Source organism: Cervus canadensis, chromosome 12 (genome assembly GCF_019320065.1).
Source record: "Cervus canadensis isolate Bull #8, Minnesota chromosome 12, ASM1932006v1, whole genome shotgun sequence".
Lineage (NCBI taxonomy): Eukaryota > Metazoa > Chordata > Mammalia > Artiodactyla > Cervidae > Cervus > Cervus canadensis.
Genome location: NC_057397.1, coordinates 67,490,347 through 67,514,075, shown reverse-complemented (window position 1 = coordinate 67,514,075; position 23,729 = coordinate 67,490,347). Strand labels below are relative to the sequence as shown.

Genomic DNA, 23,729 nt, shown 5'->3' with positions numbered 1-23,729 from the left:
GGTACAAAACTTAAAACTTAGTATGTTCCCTGAATAAATAGGCATCCACAGGAGTGATAAAGTCATGGCTATAATAATGATCACATTCTCCTACAATTTTGTAAGAGACAACCCTGTACTAGATGGAGAAGGGCTGTGGGAATGAAAATGAGACCATACTTCACAATTCACTCTTTAGCATGTGTGCGTGAGTTCTGTACTTGCATTTCATTTTCAAGAAGTTATCTGAGTGTTCTCTTTTCATGCATTCATTTCCTATCCCTTTGGAGTATAAAAGTATGACCTACAGCAGCAATCCTCAAAAGTTTCTCATCTCAATCATTCTTTGCACTCTTGGAAAATTATTGTGGACACCAGTGAGATTTTTCTTTTTAAAGTATTTTACTTATTGTTTATTTCGAAAGAATGATAAAAGTCCAGAATATGTTAAAATGGCTATACTTCCTTAATCAAGAAACAATAAAAAGATTTGTGAAGAATGGTATGTTTAAACATTATTTTTTATTTCTTTCAAAATCTGACTCAATAGAAGACAACTGGATTCTTATATCTTTGCATTCCAAGTGTGGAGCTATGCTATTTAGTTGAAGCATAAGAAGAAAACCCAGAGAAGGCAACAGCACCCCACTCCAGTACTCTTCCCTGGAAAATCCCTTGGACGGAGGAGCCTGGTAGGCTACAGTCCCTGGGGTCGCGAAGAGGAGGACAAGACTGAGCGGCTTCACTTTCACTTTTCACTTTCCTGCATTGGAGAAGGAAATGGTAACTCACTGCAGTGTTCTTGCCTGGAGAATCCCAGGGACGGGGAAGTCTGGTGGGCTGCCATCTATGGGTCGCACAGAGTTGGACACGACTGAGGCGACTTAGCATCAGCAGCAGCATGAAGAAAACTCTGCTTCATACAAGTTTTAGAGAAGGGAGAAGCATGTGAATAGTCCCTTCAGAAAATAGTATTTTCAGAAAATTATGGACATATCTTACTGAAACTCAGCAAATGGTGATTTCTTAAAGTTATTTTTAATATGTAATATGAGACCCCATCACTGGGTGCGATGGATTTTTTTGAACCTATTAAAATAAAATTCTTCCGTATCTCTAGTGCTTTGAAAGATTTTTTAAACCCATAGATGATTTTATAATACCCTGCATTGATAATTTGAAAAATATTAGTTCACCAACTTCCAAATATTAACATGTTTTGTTTTCAAATGTCATAGCACACCATGTTCCCTTTACAAAAACTTCACGATAGCCTCATGAAAAAATGAGTGAAAAAGGCAAATATCAATAATATCTTTGTATTATTGTGAACATTGTTCTGATCTTGCAGACTTCCCAAGTGTACTGGGACCACACTTTGAGAACCACTGATTTATAGTTACTTTCTGAGATCTTGATGAAATAGCTGTAACCATCGATACACATCCTACTGCATGGGAGGAAAAAGCAGTTTGTTTTCCAAGAAGCAGGTTGGGAATCTCTTGAACAGCAACAGGGCCATGTGTCTGCCCTGGGACCTTGGGCAGAGGAGGTACTTCCCGTAGAATGTTTGTAGTCCTGAAGTAAATTTTTTGAATCTTTCCATATCAAAAAAAATATTGTAAATATGTTTAAAAACTGCTTTTTCCTTGATTTAAAAAAAAAAAAAAAAGATCCAGGAGATTAAGTTTCAATTGCTCTAAATGTGATTATGGGAAATTGAAAAGTATATAAAGGATGAAATTACTTACACATAGAGAACATAGCACTTAACCTGGTTTTCATAATTACATACAGTGGGTCTTAAAATTAGTTATTTGCCAATATTCTGATATAATTTAGCATTGATGTCTAACTCATTGCATATGAGTGACATTTTAGAGAGGTCTGGGGCATCCTTCAGCAGTGGCGGAAAGAATGTCCTCTTTGCTGCTGGGCCAGATCATGATTATCATTCTGTTATGTAATTAAGGTTTGTTGTTGTTGTTGTTTTGGGCTTCCCAGGTGGTTCTAGTGGTTAAGAACCCTCCTGTCAGTTCAGGAGACATAAGAGACACAAGCTAGATCCCTGGGTTGGGAAGATCCACTGGAGTAGGAAACGGCAACCCAATCCAGTATTCTCGCCTGGGAAATTCCATGGACAAAGGAGCCTGGTGGACTACAGTCCATAAGATCACAGGGAGTCACACTCGACTAAAGCGACTTAGCACACACGCCCATTGTTGTTGTTTAGTAGCTCAGTCGTGTCCCACTTTTTGCGACCCCGTGGACTGTAGCCCACCATGCTCCTCTGTCCATGGCATTTCCCAGGCAAGAATACTGGATTGGGCTGCCATTTCCTTCTCCAGGGGATCTTCCTGACCCAGGGATCGAACTTGCGTCTCCTGCATTGGCGGGCTGATTCTTTACCCCTGAGCCACCAGAGAAGCCCCATAATTGAAGTTATCTCCATCTATAATATTAAACACTTTTAAAAGAGAAAGGTCTGCATCAACAACTCATGTATAATAAGATTACTGTATTTCTTGACTATGGGGAAAATGAAAGAAGATACAGGTGAATGTAGAATGAATGACTGACTGAAGAAAACAGCTCTTTCTGATGTGCTTTGCATGACTGGACCATTGTTCCCTTATTAATTTCAAATTTTGTAATAAGTCAAAATGAAGCCTAAATAGGAAATACAGTCAACCTCATATTAAGGTTTTGGGAAAAATACAATAACTGCCTATATTAAAATAAATGAACCTTCTTATATGATTTTTCGAGATTGACAACTGACCAAAACCTATTACATACATTACATAGTACAATAAAAATAGTGCTCTGGTTAGTCAGAAAGTCTTTGCAGCTGCAGGGGTACTTCTTGGAAATAAAGTTTGTGTTTACACAGGTGCAGCCATATTTAACAAAAAAAAATATTTTATGCACTAGGCAAACAGCTGCCTGTCTGTTTTGTTTGGCAGAGACTTTTCCAACTGAAACAATTTGTATCGAGCCCATTGCTCTGTGATACCTATGTAAACAATACAGAAAAATTCCTGAAAAAAACCTCAAGGATGAGGTTTCTCATAGTGTGACTTTTTGACAAACTATTAGAGCAGGAACCGCTTGATTGGAGCCTGCTAAGAAAACTATGCCCTTAGTGAAATACTTACCATCTAATATATGTGCATAAGCTGCTGGAGAAGCATTAAGTTTGCAGGGAGCAACTATCAGGGGCTTCCTCTACTCTAGTAATTTGAAGGCAATAATGACTTGAACATTTTTTCCTTAGAAAATCAGTATTCTATTCCAGTTTTAGTTGCATTGAATAGATTATTTCCCAGACTATCTAATTATCAAATATATATTCTTTGATTATGTTACTCCTAAGAATTAATTAGAGGTATTATATTTGAAAAGTCACATATATTTATAAAATTATATTCAGACATAGGCGTGTGATTTATTTTCTTAAAAAACCCACATAACTTATACCTTAGGCGATTTATTCATATTGAAGTAAGAAATTTGTTTTTGTTGTTTTCTTAATTTAATTTTTAATTTTATATTAGGGTACAGTTGACTTAAATCTCTTAAAGAGATGGGAATACCAGACCATCTTACCTGTCTTCTGAGAAACTTGTGTGCAGGTCAAGACCCAACAGTTGGAACCCTGTGTGGAACAACTGATTGGTTCAAGATTGAGAAAGGAATAGGACAGGGCTGTCTGCTGTGACCCTGTTTGTTTAACCTATATGCTGAGCACATCATGAGAATGCTGGGCTGGGTGAGTTACAAGCTGGAGTCAAGAAAAGCGGGAGAAACATCAACAACCTCAGATATGCAGCTGATGCCACTCTAATGGCAGAAAGCAAAGAGGAACTAAAGAGCCTCCTGATGAGGGTAAAGGAGAAGAATGAAAGAAACACCTTAAAATTAAATATTAAAAAAAACTAAGATCATGGCATTTGGCCCCAGTACTTCATGGCAAACAGAAGGGGAAAGGGTGGAGGTGGTGACAGATTTCCTCTTCTTGGGTCTTAAAATCACTGTGGATGGTGACTGCAGCCATGAAGTGAGAAGATGATTGTTTCTTGGCAGGAAAGCTGTGATAAACCTAGACAGTTTGTTGAAAAGCAGACATTACTCTGCTGATAAAGGTCCACATGGTCAAGGCCATGGTGTTCCCAGTGGTCACATACGGTTGTGAGAGCTGGACCATAAAGAAGGGGCAGAATGCCAAAACATTGATGCCTTTGAACTATGGTGCTGGAGAAGACTCCTGAAACTCCCAGAACAGTAAGGAGATCAAACCAGTCAACCTTAAGGGAAATCAACCCTGAATACTTGTTGGAAGGACTGATGCTGAAGCTGAAGCTCCAGTATTTTGGGCACTCGATGGGAAAAGCAGACTCATTGGGAAAAGACCCTGATGCCAGGGGAGATTGAGGGCAGAAGGAGAAAGGGATGACCGAGGAAGAGATGGTTGGAAGGCATCACCGATACAACGGACGTGAAGTTGGGCAAACTTTGGGAGATGGCGAAGGACAGGGAAGAATTGCAAAGAGTTGGCTATCACTGGGTGACTGAACAACAATAGTTGACTTACAATGTTGTGTCAGTTTCAGGTATACAGAGAAGTGATTCAGTTATACATAGACATAGCCATTCTTTTTCGGATTCTTTTCCCATATAAGTTATTACAGATGTTTCTTGTGCTATACAGTAGGTTCTTGTTGGTTATAAAATCAGAAGTTCTTTATAGTGTGGTGGAAAGAGTTGCTTTATTTTCAATTCCAATGTTTACGCTAAATTTTACCATCTTTTTCAATATTTCAATAGTCATAAACATGCTCCAAGCACTGTGTAGGCACTGAGAACATAGTAGTGAGTAAAAAAAGACAAAAACTGTCACCTTGAAGACCAAGTGTACTTCAGAAGAATGTTAGAAGTTAGCTGCTGTGAACTTTGTGAAAAATTAGTATAGTATAATCAGAAATGTGAATGATCTAAAGAAGAAATGATAAGGGATGAAACAGCAGTGATGAAAGGAATAGACCCAAACTAAGTTTAGCAGAGATCAAATTGCCAGCATCCTTTGGATCATACAAAAGCAAGAGAATTCCAAAAAACCATATACCCCTGCTTCATTGACTATGCTAAAACCTGTGACTGGTGGATCATGACAAACTGTAGAAAAACTGTAGACAAACTGTAGAGATGGGAATACCAGACCACCTTACATGCCTCCTGAGAAATCTGAAACAGGTGAAGAAACAACAGTTAGAACCAGACGTTGAACAACAGACTGGTTCCAAATTGGGAAAGGAGTTTGCCAAGGCTGTATATTGTCGCCCTGCATATTTAACTTATATGCAGAGTACATCACGCAAAATCCTGGGCTAGATGAAGCATAAGATGGAATCAAGATTGCTGGGAGAAATATAACCCCAGATATGCAGATGACACAACCCTTATGGCAGAAAGCAAAGAGGAACTAAAGAGCCTCTTGATGAAGGTGAAAAAGGAGAGTGAAAAAGTTGGCTTAAGACTTAACATTGAGAAAACTAAGATCATGGCATTCGGTCGCATCCCTTCATGCCAAATCCATGGGGAAACAATGGAAACAGTGACAGACTTTATTTCCTTGGGCTCCAAAATCACTGCAGATGGTGACTGCAGCCATGAAATTAAAAGATGCTTACTCCTTGGAAGGAAAGTTATGACCAACCTAGATAGCATATTAAAAAGGAGAGACATCACTTTGCCAACAAAGGTCCATCTAGTCAAAGCTATGGTTTTTCCAGTGGTCATGTATGGATGTGAGAGTTGATCATAAAAAAGCCTGAGCACCAAAGAATTGATGCTTTTGAACTGTGGTGTTAGATAAGATTCTTGAGTCCCCTGGAATGCAAGGAGATCCAACCAGTCCATCCTAAAGGACATCAGTCCTGGGTGTTCATTGGAAGGACTGATGCTAAAGCTGAAAATCCAATACTTTGGCCAACTGATGTGAAGGGCCAACTCTTTAGAAAAAGACCCTGATGCTGGAAAAGATTGAAGGCAGGAGGAGAAGGGGACGACAGAGGATGAGATGGTTGGATAGCATCACTGACTCAATGGAGATGAATTTGAGTAAGCTCCGGGAATTGGTGATGGACAGGGAGGCCTGGCATGCTGCAGTCCATGGGGTTGCAAAGAGTCGGACATGACTGAGTGACTGAACTGAACTGAACTGATGACTGAGGATCCTTTCTAGTGTAGGATCCCAAGTATGGCCTCAAAAATCTCAAACACATGAGGCAACTGTGATCCTGAATTCTCTGCTATACATATAGAAATTGTAGCATGCTGAAATGCTCCACAGTGTAGAACATATTTCTGTATCTTTGTAAACATTCTCTATAAATGTATAACTGCTTAGTAGTAGAATATTAAATGCATTATAGTAATAAATGTTAAGACAATATTTAAACCTTTAGAAAACTATTTTAGCTGTTTAGAACATAGGTCTTAAGTCACTTTAATCATTAAACTGAAATTGCTCTTTGTTCAATACTGTACTGTAGTTTAAGTTCTGTGCTGTGTTGTGCTTAGACACTTAGTCGTGTCCGACTCTTTACGACCCCATGGACTGCGGCCCACCAGGCTCCTCTGGAATTCTCCAGACCAGAACACTGGTGTGGGTTGCCATGCCCTCCTCCAAGGGGGTCTTCCCAACCCAGGGTTCGAACCCAGGTCTTCCACGTTTCAAGTGGCTTCTTTACAGTCTAAGCCATAATTCTTTAGCTGAAAGTCATATGTATTCTTGGATACTTCAGACTGTTACGGTGTTTTCAGAGGGGTCCTGGCTAATCCTAAATAAACAACAAGTTTTTTGAATGTGATGAAGTCGAATGAATAAATAGGCATAAAGTTCTTCATTTTGTGCTGTACCCTAAGATCCTGCAGACATCAATTCTAAATGCTATGCTGCTAGCTAAACAGTTTAAATGAAAATGTCCATCAGGAAATCCAAAACACTCACTGGCCTATACAATGTCCAAGACATACTAGCTGTGTCCTGAGGCTAATGTGGGAATTCCGGTAAGATTTTTTAAAATCACAACAATAAATCATATCACTGTCAGCAACACACATGCTAACAAATGCTTGATTTTTCTAGGCTTCTAGAACCTGAATGCAAGGGAAGTTACTGGAATATCTTTCCAGAGACTTTCAAGTTGAAACAATGAAGAAAACAGAGCTAAAATCCTACAAAGAGATTTCCCTCATTACCCTTCTTCAGAATGACTCTTCTATGATATATAGCTACTCTCTCAGGAGTAATCCACAAAAATAGCTCAAGGGAATGTGCTATGATCTTTGTATTGTTAATTTTCAAAGTGTGATTTCTTAGCCAGGCCTTACTTTTTCTTGGAAATTTATTATTTTCCCATAATGAGTGTATCTCTGATTTGTGAAGAAAATGAATGAGGTTTCCATGCAGAGGTAGAAACCAATCAAGAAAACCCTCCTGTCTTTTACTCTCCCCTCTACCTTTTTTCCTTTTCCTTCCTAGTTTTTACTGCTTGCCCTGGTAATAAATGGTTTTTCTGTTCTTTTGAGTGTGTGTGAAAAGTCTTTAAAAGTAAAAAATGTATAGAGAGGATAACTAAAATCCCTAAGAATCCTACAATCCAGGGATGAATACTTCTAAATTTTGGTATATTTCTCCCTATATTTTCATGGATTTTTTTTTTTTTTTAACATTAGCAGTATTAATAAGTAGCCATTCTGGGCCAAAGAGAAAAAGTTTGTTTGTGGTTCTTAATGGATTCTGCTTTTATTCTTAGGCAGACACTGACTCACATTTCTATCATGAATAAAGGTACTCATCTCATTGTAACCTTGCCGGTATTGTGTGCTTTTAAAAATATATATATATATTTTTTCCTGTATTTAAAGTTACTTTAACTTATACATCTTGATTACTAAAATGTTAGTTTTGTCACATGAAAGTTAGTTTTATTCAGTAATTATTTATATGTTATATTGTTTTTCTCACTGATTTGTATCTTTGTATTTTAATACTAACTTCATTTTCATAATGGTGGCAACTGTTTCCTACTTTTCCATTTACCTTTTAGTTGTAATAATTTGTTTAGGGGATAGAAGTTGTTAATGATTATATAGTCTAATGGGTTGATCTTTTTATTTGTGGGTTTTTTATTTGCTTTTATGTTTGTGAAAACATTATACATTCAAAGATCAAAAGAAATTCACTTGCAATTTGTAAGTTTTCTCTTATAGCTTTCTATTAGTAAAATTTAATTGCTTAATTAATCTGGAACTAATTGGGGGCCTGTGAGTTAAGGATTTGCCGTTTCTTATCTTTTTATCCTGATTTATTTTCTTCAGAGTGCCTATCACTGCCTGCTATTATATTATTCACTTTCTCTTATTGTCACTGAAATGTTTGATGCTGGAGGCAGAGCTTTTGTCTGTTTGGCCCACTGCTATATCCACAGTGATTGGAACAGTGCTTAGTCACATATGTGATCCCCAAAAAGTATTTGTTGAATGGATGAATGTTGTGTAAATAATTATTTTGTAAAAATAGCTTATTCTCCTTGAAATTTCCCACTGAAAACAGAATTTCATCATTGTGGTTATTGTAGTTGAACTGGACCAAGCTTTTGAAAGCAACTTTTCATTAGCATGACTCAAATCAGCAGAATTGACAATAATCTCATTTTATAGATGAGCTGACCAAGTTGGGAAATGAAGACCAATTCGTCACACTTGAACTCAGAATTCTTGGTCCCTATTTTTATTTAGCAATTTCAATCATTTATAGAAGAGACAAAAGACTATCAGAAAGCAAATGATCTTGTGGAAAAAAGTAGAGCCACTTTTTTACTTTTTACTTCAAATTTCTGAGAGTAATAAATTTTATATGCCAACTGTTTATCCCTATTAGAGTCTTTGAAACCAACATTCAAAATATATTTTTGGTGTCTCATAAAACTTTTTTTTCAAATTTTTGTGTAAAAATAACTTAATTATACCAATTAAAACTTAATTATATGATTAAAGCTTAATTATGCCAATTTTGTTCACAACTGTACATAAACTCAATGAATTTGTGAGCTTTTCCCCTCCTCTAAAGGATGAAAAATTATACATGTTTCATTCAAAACACCAAAACAGTTTCTCTAAACTGTTCTTTTTCAATATTATAATACAAAAATATCACCAAGCCTTAAAAAATATAATAGAATAAATATTTCAGATTGCTAAAGGAGTCTATGCTTCTATGAGAAAATAATCCACTTTTGCAGGTGATATAGATACTTTGTATTACAATAAACAGAGTTATATGTTCCAGAAGAAAATCAAGCATAAACTTTGGATATCTGCATCTTTCAAAATTACTCTCCAAATCCAGATTTGTCCAGGAATTTTTATTCATTTTTACCAAATGTTAACTGAAGTTGTAATTCTGTGGAAGAATACATGGTGATGAACTCATTGTTAGGAATCACTTAAACAGCAAGTGAAAGACAAATAAAATCTCTCTGTAGTCTCTTAATTATTTTTTAGCAAGTTTTATTTCATTTAGTGTTGTAAACATTTTCCTCCTGGAGATCAAAATATAAGTTCTAGTTAAGAGACAAAAATTGTTTTACACTGTGGTGTGACTTAGCCATTCTTTCTGAAAAATACCTTTATATCTATCATCCAAGTCATTGCACATTACTTTAAGACATTTGTTCTTAGAACACTAAATTATGTATTTTATATCCCCACTTCCATGCCCGTTTTCTTTCCTTGTCTGAAAGTGCATGTGTATCCTGCGAAGAAAATGAAAAGCCTTAACTTTTCCTGAAATAAACTTCTTAACTTTATCTTTCCTTTGGATGAGCCAAAATGCAGAACATTTTTGTTTACTCATTTATGTGCCTGTTTCTCCGTGGAGGCACACAGGAAAAAACACGGATGCGGAGTAAAAAGCTCTGCGTCGGAACTGATGTCCTACTGCTATCACTGCCACTGCTTCCAACATCTCTCTGTATAGTTCTTGAACATATGCCAGTTGCTGTGGTAAATTATTTCCGCACTTTCTTTCCTCAAATCCCCTCAGAAACCATTCTACAGATAAGGAGCCTGAAGTTCCAGGAAATTAAGTAATTTTTCCAGGATCAGTAGCCTTTGCAAGCAGCACTGTTGTGATTAGAAACTGGGTCTTTTAAGGAATCTCCACACTGTTCCTGGGCACACACACCGAGGAAACCAGATCTGAAAGAGACACGTGCACCCCAGTGTTCATCGCAGCACTATTTATAATAGCCAGGACTTGGAAGCAACCTAGATACCCATCAGCAGACGAATGGATAAGGAAGCTGTGGTACATATACACCATGGAATATTACTCAGCCGTTAAAAAGAATTCATTTGAATCAGTTCTAATGAGATGGGTGAAACTGGAGCCCATTATAGAGTGAAGTAAGCCAGAAAGATAAAGACCAATACTAATGCATATATATGGAATTTAAAAATATAGTAATGATAACCCTATATGCAAAACAGAAAAAGAGGCACAGGTGTACAGAACAGACTTTTGGACTCTGTGGGAGAAGGCGAGGGTGGGATGTTCTGAGAGAACAGCATTGAAACAAGTATACTATCAAGGATGCAACAGATCACCATCCCAGGTTGGATGCATGATACAAGTGCTCGGGGCTGGTGCACTGGGAAGACCCAGAGGGATGGGATGGAGAGGGAGGCGGGAGGGGGGATCGGAATGGGGAACACATGCAAATCCATGGCTGATTCATGTCAATGTATGGCAAAAACCACTACAATATTGTAAAGTAATTAGCCTCCAACTAATAAAAATAAATGGAAAAAAAAAAAAAAGAAACTGGGTCTGTTTGCTGTGGACTCCTAACGCGATGCACAGCTGCATTGCCTTCTCTGCCTCCGTGGCTCATCTGTAAGTGAGAGGGTCTCTGTAGGTTTTAGGTTTGAGTTTTGTTGAGCCCCCAAATTCTTTTTGCCAAGGAACAAAAACATGAGATACAAGCTTAGTACACTGGTAAAAGCAGGGGAGGGCAGTCCCAAAGTCTTCCTTCTCGAAAGTCACTGCTCATCCTTCCCCGAGGCTCATGAGCCAACTCTCCAGAACCCTAGGGCTCCTTGGACTATTATTTGAAGACCCTGACTACTCTAGCTAGCTTTAGAGTATTTTCAGGCTCTACAAGTTCCTGATTAACTGAAGAAACACATATTTTTTAAAAAATTACAACTAATAACAGATTCACCTAAAAAAGCAGCAGTCTGGTTCACTATTCCATTTCCCTTAGATTTCCTCTTATAAGAGGATTCAATGTTTTAATACATTAACACACATATGAAGAGACTAAGTTATCATTTTAAGTTGTAACTTTCCATTTCTCTTTCTTAGAACAGAAGAAACATAAACATCATTCATGGATCATAAAAATAAGGATATAATTAAATATAAATATGAACTTTTGGTCATTAGTGAGTAATTTGTACCTCTTATTTCTCTCATTGCTTTACTGAAGTTCATGTTTGCTGGTGGCAACTCTTTGCAAGAATATAAGAAATTGAAACTAAATGAGTGGATGAAATCCTTTCCTTTATTTACAATTATTCTACTCCTGTAACATCATGTCCATCACAGTCTTGAATTTTAGTTCTCTGCTTGCTAACCTGATTGGAAAAACATGGCAAAGAGCAAGATGCTTCCAAAAGCAGTTGCAGAAACACGTGCTGTGAGTAGACGTGAAAAATTCAACTCCGCAAGTATGAGCTGAGCACCTACTATGTGCAGTCACTATGCTAGGAGCTTGCTAGGACCAGGAGATCCAAAGTCAGGGTCTCTGTTTCCAGGGGAAATGCCACATACTGCAGCAGCCACATTAACCATGAATAAGTAACCAAAGTGCTTACCAAAGCAAGTAACCAAAAATGATAGCCTGGAGGTTGAGAGGGTGATCAACTCCGAATAGCAGAATCCTGGATTGCATTTGAACTTGACCTGAAGGTCAAATGAATGTGGGAAGGGTCCCTAAGGTTGAAGACCTTTATCTGTAAGTTTGTGCTTCCCAGGTGGCACTAATGGAACTCCAGAAAGATAAGAGACGGGGTCAATCGGTGGGTCAGAAGGATCCCCTGGAGAAGGGCATGGCACCCCCCTCCAGTATTCTTGTCTGTAGAATCCAATGGTCAGAGGAGCCTGGTGGGCCACACTTCATGGGATTGCTTGGCCGCAGTCTCAGATTTCATTGCAGCACAATGCAATCATGTACCACTCTAATCATTCCTATAAACGTTGTCTTTGAGATGGCTCAAATCTGCTTCCTCTCCTCCACGCATCCCACTTCTGTGTGTTCACATTCCTTCCCATTTGAATGGCCAAAATAGGGCCCTAGATGTTCCTACCACTTCTAGGCCTTCCTGCTTATTTTCCAATATATTCTCCCCATCAAAGACCCACTCTAAGAACTTTCAAAAAGTGAACATCTGATTATATCATCCTTCAAATTTCACTGGCTTTTCATTGCCCTCACAAAGAAAAAATCCAAACCCTGGATGGCAGAGCGTGTCTGGTGTTTTACCCCATCCCTAGATGACTTTCTAAACTTATTTCTTAAAGTTCCTCAACTTACACTGTGTTAAACTTGCACAAAACTGCTCTCAAGGATTTCAATGATTCATGCTGCTCTAGATCTTTGCTCTTTCACTCCACCCCTTTACTGACTAACTCACTTGTCTCTTGGGTCCTTGTTTGGATGTTGTTTGATCTTAAAGGCCTTCTCTGACCCCACACCTAGATTAAATGCTCTTTCTATGAATTCCCATAGCCCCTATAGTTATCACTGTTGCAGTCAAATTGCTCTGTATTATATTTGTTTGTTTACTTATCTATGTCAGACTAGGACTGTGCTTTGTGAAAGAAGAAAGGAAAGAAGGAAGGAAAACAAGAATTTAGGCAGTAGAAATAGGAGTCATCCCTCCTTATTCAGAAGGCAATGCAGGAATAATATAGCAGCAGTAGACGCTACATGAATGCACATCTGATTAAGAAAACAAAACAAAACCAAAATAAACACTCTCCTGTAGATAAATATATTTCATTGGAAATTAGTTGTCAGGTCAGACTTCTCCACATTCAAGGGTTGAGAGTGAAATAAGTGTGGTATTGTCTATATGTGTTGGTTTCCCTGGTAGCTCAGGTGATAAAGAATCCGCCTGCAATGAAGGAGACCCAGGTTCGATCCCTGGGTGGGGAAAATCCCCTGGAGAAGGAAATGGCAACCCACTCCAGTATTCTTGCCTGGAGAATCCCATGGACAGATAAGCCTGGCAGGCTACAGTCCATGGGGTCGCAAAGAGTTGGACACAATTTAGCCACAAAACCACCACCATATCTATATGTATAGCAGTAAAAATTTGCCTTTAATGTCTTATCTAGACCTTATGTTGTAACATAGTATATCTCCCCTGCCCCAAGAGTAAATCTCCTAGCCCCCATAGAGAGAACACTATGTGGAATGAACCCTTGGGGTTTCCCAGGTGGTGCTAGTGGTAAAGAACCCGCCTGCCAATACAGGAGATGTAGAAGACACAGGCTCTGATCCCTGGTTGGGAAGGTCCCCTGGAGGAGGGCACGGCAACCCACTCCAGTATTCTTGCCTGGAGAAAACCACGGGCAGAAGAGCCTGGGTTCTGAATACTGAACAAACTGGGGAAAAGGTATTTGTTCTTGGAGTATGTGTTGACATTAGATACAGTTGGTAGAAAAAATGGGACACTTATACTCAAGAGGAAGAAACTTGAAACTTAGATTAAGACCTGTCCTCAGTGAAGCTCACATCCCTAGTTGGATGGTGGGGTACTTCCAGAAGTGTTAATATTTTAAGAAAATATTGAGAAACATCCATTCTCTGAGCTTTTTTCACTGAATAGGACTGCATTTAGTAGAGTTTATCACCACCCATCAAGCAGATATTATTTTTTTAAAGAATCTTTCCTTTAAAATATTTGAAAACCACCTTTGCTCTTTTCTTTGTAGCATTTGCCTAAATTCTATGACTCTTTTATTGGTATCTTTTAGCATCGAGGTTTCTAGGCCTACATTAACAAGAGGTTTGTGCTAGCTCTTGGCAGATTTTATTATGTAATTTTTTTTAACTACTCAGTGGCTTCGACTTGACTAGAATCTTAGCAACCTCTCACTGTCTCAATCGGCAATGCCTTTCATCGAGAATAAGGACATTAAAGGAGGGAAAAAAAGAAAAAAATTAAATGAAACATGTGTTTTAAGAGATTTGAATAAGATATTTTAGTAAGTCAATTTCATGTCACCATCTTGAAAATTTACAACAGTCAGCAATGTAAACATGCACTTCACAAACGCCAGCAGCTTGCAGACTGCAAAGTTCATCTACTCATTCAGTGAGGCAGATGTTTCATTTAATACTCTTCATACTATAGATTAGGATTATTTTTTTCTTTTCCTCTTTTTTTTTTTTTTTTGAAAGGAGTGGGGGAAAAAATTCCCTGACATGCTACTAATATCATCTCACACTGCAGGCCAGATGGCAAAAATGCAAAGGCTGCAGCTTGGTTTATGTACTATATTGTGGGGGAAAAGGAATTTTGTTTCAGAATGAGTTTCTGCTTGATCATTTGTTACTCTAATCTAAACATGAGTCAATGAGTAAAGTAGTACCAGCCAAACTTCAAAAAGTTCTTGAGAGTAAGTGCTTTAAAATGCAATACATCTGGAAAAAGCGCCTTACAGCATCTCGACCTACCACATCTAGAAGAGACAGAGCAGAAGCCTTGGGAGGCTGCTTTAGTGAGAACCCTTTACAGAGACACTTGGCCAAAAAAATATTATGTTGTATTTGGTCACTTTTTTTTTTTTCTGACCCCATCCTGGAGCTTGGGGAATCTCCAAGTTCCCAACCAGGGATAGAACTTACATCCCCTACAGTGGAAGCATGGAGTCTTAGCCACCGGGCCACCAGGGAACTTCTCCTGTCACTTTTCTTCATGGAAAATTTGGAAATGCTTCCTCCTTCTGTTTATAACATTGTTTGCATCACTGGCATTTAGTGTTATGACTAGCTTTGGAATGACATCCATTTATCGGCATCTGTGGTTTTTATTGTTCAGTCATTCAGTGGTATCCAATTCTTTGCAACCCCTTGAACTGCAGCACACCATGCTTCCCAGTCCCTCACCATCTTCCAGGGTTTGCCCAAACTCACATCCATTAAATCGGTGATGCCGTCCAACCAGCTCATTCTCTGTCGTCCCCTTCTCTTGACTGAAATCTTTCCCAGCATCATGGTCTTTTCTAATGAGTTGTCTCATCACATCAGGTGACGAAAGTACTGGAGCTTTAGTTTCAGCATCAATCCTTCCAATGAATAATCAAGGTTGATTTCATTTAGGATTTGCTGGCCTGATCTCTTTGTAGTCCAATGGACTCTCAAAAGACTTCGCCAGCACTACAGTTCAAAAGCATCAATTTTTTAGTACTCAGCCTTCTTTAAGGTCCAGCTCCCACAACCATACATGACTAATGGAAAAACCAGAGCTTTGACTATACAGACCTTTGTTGGTAAAGTGATGTCTCTGCTTTTTAATTCGCTATCTAGGTTGGTCATAGCTTTTCATCCAAAGTGCAAGTGCCTTTTAATTTCATGGCTGCAGTCACCATCCACAGTGATTTGGAGCCAATAAAATAAAGTCTGTCACTGTTTCCCCATCTATTTGCCGTGAAGTGATGGGACCAGATGCCAAGATCTTAGTTTTCTGAATGTTGAGCTTTAAGCCAAATTTTTCACTCTCCTCTTTCACTTTCATCAAGAGGCTCTTTGGTTCTTCTTCACTTTCTGCCATAAGGGTGGTGTCATCTGCATATCTGAGGTTATTGATATTTCTCCCAGCAATCTTGATTCCCTCTTATGCTTCATCCAGTGTGGCATTTCTCATGATTTACTCTGCGTATAAATTAAAGAAACAGGGTTACAATATACAGCCTTGACAAACTCCTTTCCCAATTTGGAACCAGTCTGTTGTTCCATGTCTGGTTCTAACTGTTGCTTCTTGACCTACATATAGGTTTCTCAGGAGGCAGGTAAGGTGGTCTGGTATTCCCATCTGTAAGATTTTTCCACAGTTTGTTGTGATCCACACAGTCAAAGGCTTTAACATAGTAAATGAAACAGAGGTAGATATTTTTCTGGAATTCTCTTGCTTTCTCTATGATCCAACAGATGTTGGCAATTTACCTCTGGTTCCTCTGCCATTTCTAAATCCAGCTTGTACATCTGGAAGTTCTCAGTTCACATACTATTGAAGCCTAGCTTGGAAAATTTTGAGTATGATCTTGCTCATGTGAAATGAGTACAATTGTGTGGTAGTGTGAACATTCATTGGCATTGCCCTGCTTTGGGATTGGAATGAAAACTGACATTTTCTAGTCCTGTGACCACTGCTGAGTTTTACAGATTTGCTGGCGTGTTGAGTGCAGCACTTTAACAGCATCTTTTAGGATTTGAGGTAGCTCAGCTGTAATTCCATCACCTCCACTAGCTTTGTTCATAGGGATGCTTTCTAAGCCCCACTTAACTTTGTACTTCAGGATGTCTGGCTCTCAAAGAGTGACCACACCATCGTGATTATCTGGGATATGAAGATCTTTTTTGTATAGTTCTTCTGTGTATTCTTGCCACCTCTTCTTAATCTTTTCTGCTGCTTTTAGGTCCATATTGTTTCTACTCTTTATTGTGTCCACCTTTGTATGAAAATTTCCCTTGGTATCTCTAATTTTCTTGAAGATAACTCAGTCTTTCCCATTCTATTGTTTTCCTCTATTTCTTTGCATTTTTCACTTAGGAAGGCTTTCTTATCTCTCCTTACTATTCATTGAAACTCTGCATTCAGATGGGTTTATCTTTCCCTTTCTCCTTTGCCTTTAATTTTCTTCTTTTCTCAGCTATTTGTAAGGCCTCCTCAAAAACCATTTTCCCTTTTTTGCATTTCTTTCTCTTGGGGATAGTTTTGATCACCGCTTCCTACATAGGGGAGAAGGCAATGGCAACTCACTCCAGTACTCTTGCCTGGGAAATCCCATGGACAGAGGAGCCTGGTAGGCTACAGTCCACGGGGTCACTGAGTTGGACACAACTGAACGACTTCACTTGCACTTTTCACTTTCATGCACTGGAGAAGGAAATGGCAACCCACTCCAGTGCTCTTGCCTGAAGAATTCTAGGGATGGGAGCCTGGTGGGTTGACATCTATGGGGTCGCACAGAGTCGGACACAACTGACGTGTCTTCGTAGCAGCAGCAGCTTCCTATATAGTGTTACGAACCTCCACCCATAGTTCTTCCGGCACTCTGTCTATCAGATCTAATCCCTTGAATCATTTTGTCTCTTCCACTATATAATAGTAAGGGATTTGATTTAGTCATACATGAATGGCCTAGTGGTTTTCCCTACTTTCTTCAATTTAACTCTAGATTTTGCAATAAGGAGCTCATGATCTGAGCCACAGTCAGCTCCAGGTCTTGTTTTTGCTGACTGTATAGAATTTCTCCTTCTTTGGCTACAAAGAATATAATCACTCTGATTTCAGTATTGACCATTTTGTGATATCCATGTGTAGAGTCATCTCTTGTGTTTCTGGAAGAAGCTATTTGCTGTGACCAGTGCGTTCTCTTGGCAAAACTCTGTTAGCCTTTGCCCTGCTTCATTTTGTACTCCAAGGCCGGACTTGCCTGTTACTCCGGGTATCTCTTAACTTTCAACTTTAGCATTCCAGTCCCCCAATGACGAAAATAATTTTTTTTTTGGTGTTAGTTCTAGGTCTTCTTGTGGTTAAAAATGATAATTAATTTTACAGATTAAAAAGCTAGTTATTAAGCTCCTAGTTCATTAAACATTGATACTTGAAGTGACCAGCTCCACTTCCTATCTTCAGAGTTAAATTCAGAGCAAAATTCAGAGTTAAATTGAAGAAAGTAGGGAAAGCCACTAGGCCCCTATGACCTAAATCAAATCCTTACTATTATACAGTGGAAGTGACAAAAAGATTCAAGGGATTAGACCTGATAGACAGAGTGCCAGAAAAACTATGGACAGAGGTTTGTAACATTGTATAGGAGGTGGTGATCAAAGCTATCCCCAAGAAAAAGACATGCAAAAAAGGCAAAATGGATGTCTGAGGATGCCTTACAAATGGGAAGATACCTATTACAAATGTAGTCTATGGAAGCCTAGGAGGGATAAAAGTCTGGCAGTATGTGCCATTTCTGGCAGATTGGAAAGTAAAAGAGACAAAATGCAATCTTTTCCTTTACCTCTAGTCTAGTATGGCCCTGAAACTCCACAACTTTTCATCAGATTTTTAAATGGACCCCTGACTCAAATAAGCTTGAGAATAAAAAAAGCCTACTTGGAGAAAGCAAGGGAGTACCAGAAAAACAGCTACTTCTTTTTTCTTTGACTATGCTAAAGCTTTTAACTATGTGGATCACAACAAACTACAGACATTTCTTAAAGAGATGAGAGTAACAGACCACCTTATCTGTCTCCTGAGAAACCTGTATATGGTCAAAAACAACAGTTTAGAACCAGTTATGGAACAACTGACTAGATCAAAATTGGGAAAGGAGTATGACAAAGCTATATATTGTTATGCTGCTTTTTTAACTTAAATACAGAGTACATCATGTGAAATGCTAGGCTGGATGAATCACAAGCTGGAATCAAGATTGCCTCATAAAACATCGACAACCTCAGGTAAGCAGGTGATACTACTTTAATGATAGAAAGTGAAGAGGAACTGAAGACCTTCTTGATGAGGGTGAAAGAGGAGACTTAAAAAGCTGGCTTAAAACTCAAGTTTCAAAAAATGAAGATCATGGCATCTGGTCCCACCACTTCATGGCACATAGAAGGGGAAAAAGTAAAGTGTCACATTTTATTTTCTTGGGTTCCCAAATCACTGTGGACAGTGACTGCAGCCATGAAATTAAAAGACACTTGCCCCTTGAAAGGAAAGCTATGACAAACCCAGACAGTGTATTAAAAAACAGAGTCATCACTTTGCCAACAAAGATCAGTATAAAAGCTGTTGTTTCTCCAGTAATCATCTATGGATGTGAGAGGTGGCCCACAAATAAGGCTAAAGTGAAATCACAAGTCATGTTCAACTCTTTGCGACCCTATGGACTGTAGCCTACCAGGTTCCTCTGTCCATGGGATTCTCCAGGCAAAGAATACTGGAGTAGGTTGCCATTTCCTTCTCCAGGGGATCTTCCCAATCCAGGGATCAAACCTGGGTCTCCCACATTGCAGGCAAATGCTTTACCATCTGAGCCACCACGGAAGCCCAAAGGAGGCTAAGCACCACAGAACTGAGGCTTTTGAACTGTGGTGCTGCAGAAGACTTTTGAGAGTCCTTTGGACAGCAAGATCAAACAGATGGATCCTAAAGGAAATACACCCTGAGTATTCATTGGAAGGACTGCTGCTGAAGCTCCAAGACTTTGGCCACATGATGCAGAGTCGAATCATTGGAAAAGCTGATGCTGGGCAAGATTAAAGGCAAAAGAAGAAGGGGACAATAGAGGAAGATGTGGTTGGATGACATCACCAACTCAATGGATGTAAGTTTGAACAAACTCTGGGAGATAGTGGAGAATAGAGAAGCCTGGCGTGCTGCAGTCCATGGGGTTACAAAAAGTCAGACACAACTTAAGGACTGAAAAGTAACAACTACCTGCATCTTTGCTTTAGCTTTCCAAGAATGCTCTCATCACCTATAGAATAGAAAATAAACAGGTACATGTCAAAGGGAACACTATATTTTTTTCTAACTGAAGATTTAGTTTAATTGGGAAAGATGGGGATATTTCCATCGTATTTAAACACAATCTTTCTTCTGGGACCAAGTTTATCCACTGGTCTTTACCCAAATATGTGTCAGAGTGCATCCATCCAGGTTGATCGGGCGGGATGATATTCTGTCTTGATAATCTTATGCCCTAAACTACCAGTGCTTGTTCTTTTGTTTGATCTTATTGTTCTCATCTTTATTATGATGTGGGAAACTTTCAATAACATTCCACTAGCCTTTCCCAGTTTTCTTCCTCTCAATCCTAGCTATAGAGAATTGTGTCTCCTACTATTCAGTATCCCCACGCTCCTTTTTCTCTTATTTGAGTTTTGGATTTTCTGGGCTGATTCTGAGTTTGTAATGCTGAATCACAAGAATGGGAAAAGAAGTACAGAAACAGAGAGAAAAGGAAAAAATGAATAAGAATTCTGGATGCTGAGTTTTGTCCAGACTTTGGTCTGTTGAAAACAATCCGGATTATTGGAATGTAGAGAGGAAATTTTGAAGAGATCCTGGAGGCTAAGATGCCTTACATAATGAAAGAACAGGAATGGGGAAAGATAGAACCATGGCAAAAGTGAAAGTTCACGTCACTCAGTCCTACTCTTTGTGACCTTATGGACTATACAGTCCACGGAATTCTCCAGGCCAGAACACTGGAGTGGGTAGCCTTTCCCTTCTCCAGGGGATCTTTCCAACCCTGGGATCAAACCCAGGTCTCCCACATTGCAGGCACATTCTTTACCAGCTGAGCCACAAGTAAAGCCCAAGAATACTGGAGTGGGTAGCATATCCCTACTCCAGCGGATCTTCCCAACCCAGGAATCGAACTGGGGTCTCCTGCATTGCAGGCAGATTCTTTACCAACTGAGCTATGAGGGAAGCCTAAACCATGGCAAGGTGCTCCAGAAAAATTGACTAGGAGCAGCTCATGAGAAGTAAACAAATTGGGGGGAGAAGGAAGTAGTTATGATAAATGCTGCTATGATTTTGCAGTGCATTACATATAACAATGCTAAGCAGATGTAAGTAAAAATTGGAAACATTTTAAAGAAAATTTCCTCTGGTTCCTATACTCTGAATACAACTCAGTACAAATACTAAGGCACATGGAATCCCACATCTAATGAGGATTTCATTTGTTCCTTTTCCCTCTTTGGCTTTGTTATCAGCGTTGTGCACTAGAGAGAGATAGTGTATAGGTGTCTTCAGTTCAGTTCAGTTCAGTCACTCAGTCGTGTCCTACTCTTTGCAACCCCATGAATCGCAGCATGCCAGGCCTCCCTCCCTGTCCATCACCAACTCCCGGAGTCCACCCAAACCCATGTCCATTGAGTCAGTGATGCCATTCAGCCATCTCATCCTCTGTCATCCCCTTCTCCTCCTGCCCCCAATCCCTCCCAGCATCAGGCTCTTTTCCAATGAGTCAACTCATCAGGTGACTCAACTCACCTGAGTCATCAGGTGGCCAAAGTGTTGGAGTTTCAGCTTCAGCATCAGTCCTTCCAATGAACACTCAGGACTGATCTCCTTCAGGATAGACTGGTTGGATCTCCTTGAAGTGCAAGGGACTCTCAAGAGTCTTCTCCAACACTACAGTTCAAAAGCATCAATTCTTCGGCACTCAGCTTTCTTCACAGTCCATCTCTCACATCCATACATGACCACTGGGAAAACCATAGCCTTGACTAGATGGACCTTTGTTGGCAAAGTAATGTCTCTGCTTTTTAATATGCTATCTAGGTTGGTCATAACTTTCCTTCTAAGGAGTAAGCGTCTTTTAATTTCATGGCTGCAATCACCATCTGCAGTGATTTTGGAGCCCAGAAAAATAAAGTCTGACACTGTTTTCACTGTTTCTCCATCTATTTCCCATGAAGTGATGGGACCAGATGCCATGATCTTAGTTTTCTGAATGTTGAGCTTTAAGCCAAATTTTTCACTCTCCTCTTTCACTTTCATCAAGAGGCTCTTTAGTTCTTCTTTACTTTCTGCCATAAGGGTGGTGTCATCTAAGTACCTGAGGTTATTGATATTTCTCCCAGCAATCTTGATTCCAGCTTGTGCTTCCTCCAGCCCAGCATTTCTCATGATGTACTGTGCATATAAGTTAAATAAACATATAAGTTAAATAAGCAGGGTGACAATAAGCCTTGACGTACTCCTTTTCCTATTTGGAACAGTCTGTCGTTCCATGTGCAGTTCTAGTCTTAGAAACAATGAAAGCCTGATATAAATTCAAGGTTTTATTATCAGCATCAATGCTAACCTTTGAGTGAAACATTATTCTTTTGAAATAATTACTCACGTTAAATTCAACTCCCTTCACTGATAAGCATATATGCAAGCATTACAGCAGTTTTATCAGTGGCTAGGAGCAGTAAGTCCCTTTCAAACTGGTGAGAAGTTTTATGAAAATGTATCTATTTCCCAATACTTCACACATTCAGGCTGGTTAAACAAAGTCAGAAGCACAGGGTTCATTTAAGGCAGCAGTTTTCAAAGACTAGTTCATAATAAAATTTTTACTGGCTCACAGTAAAATGTAAAAAATATAGGACAGCATAGGAAATGTATCCAAAAGCTAAGTGCATTCAATATAAAGAACCAGATATATATAGATTTTATAGTAAAATATTATTTCTTCTATAAATGATAATATTAGTAGGTATAACATTATTAGAGCAAAATATATGTTAATCACCCTCTTTTAAGTGGCGCACATTTTTTGAAGCTTTTTCTGAGGTATGAACCCCAGAAAGAAGCCTAGGAATTACCAATTAAGGGCTCCAAGGTTGCAACACCCTAAATGCTCCCAATAGACACAAAGGAACTTAACTTTATGAGTATAACTTCTAGTCATTGGCAAAGCTCTGGTTCAACAAATCACATTAGCAGAGATATACAAAACTAAGGGAACTATTTTTGGTAGATAGATAGTGTCTTTCCTAAGTGAAGCCATAAATTTGGAGCATAGGAAAATTCTAAAGAATAGTAAAAAGTGTTTGTATAGTCCTTTGGCTGAACTGGAAGCCTATGGAAGGCATTTTCTTTGACTATTTAGAGTGTAGCCCAATGCTCAGAGAAGTACAGTTGTTCAGTAAATATATATTTATTGAAAGAATGAACAAATGAAAATAGTTAACCTAGAGAATGTACTGGTGGTGAATGTATGGAAAAGATATAACCTGTGGATTTCATTAATAAGGTACTTTCACTATCAAAAATATTTAAAACATACATAAAGGAAACAGCAGACGGCAATTTAACAAATATCCATCTATTTAAAACAAAGAACTATGAACATTAGTATTCTGTCTTATTTCCTTGAGAACTGGTTTTCTTTCAGAATTAAGAATAGGGCTTCCCGGTGGCTCAGTTGATCAAGAATCCTCCTGCAATGCAGGAGACCCAGGTTTGATCCCTGGGTGGGGTAGATCTCCTGGAAAAGGAAATGGCAACCCATTCCAGTATTCCTGTCTGGAAAATCCCATGGATAAAGGAACCTGGCAGGCTACAGTCCACAGGACTGCAAAGAGTCGGACATGACTGAGTGATTGAGCACGTACACGCACACACAAAGGTAACTAAACAGTATTGCCACTGTAGTTATCCTCCTGCAATGTGTTCTTTAGATGCCATTTTAAAATCTACTAATGTTGAAATCTATAAATCTAGTCAATTTATTTTAACTTGCACACAATATTCGGTAGTGTGCATATCTTTAGTTACATTACACATTGCCAAATTACTCTTCCAAATGTTTCAAAATTTAAATTTCAAACAATAGTATATCTGATTTTATGTTTCCCCACATCGTTATCACTATG

At 38.8% G+C, this 23,729-nt stretch overlaps 1 long non-coding RNA gene across 1 annotated transcript; it reads left to right on the top strand.

Annotated features, from left to right (window-relative positions):
- Nucleotides 1-220: 220 nt before the first annotated feature.
- Nucleotides 221-16,899, top strand: LOC122451214. The gene is made up of 3 exons (XR_006272339.1): nucleotides 221-231; nucleotides 3,171-3,176; nucleotides 16,691-16,899. It is a non-coding gene; the product is annotated as an uncharacterized LOC122451214 (long non-coding RNA).
- The last annotated feature ends 6,830 nt before the right edge of the window (nucleotides 16,900-23,729 follow it).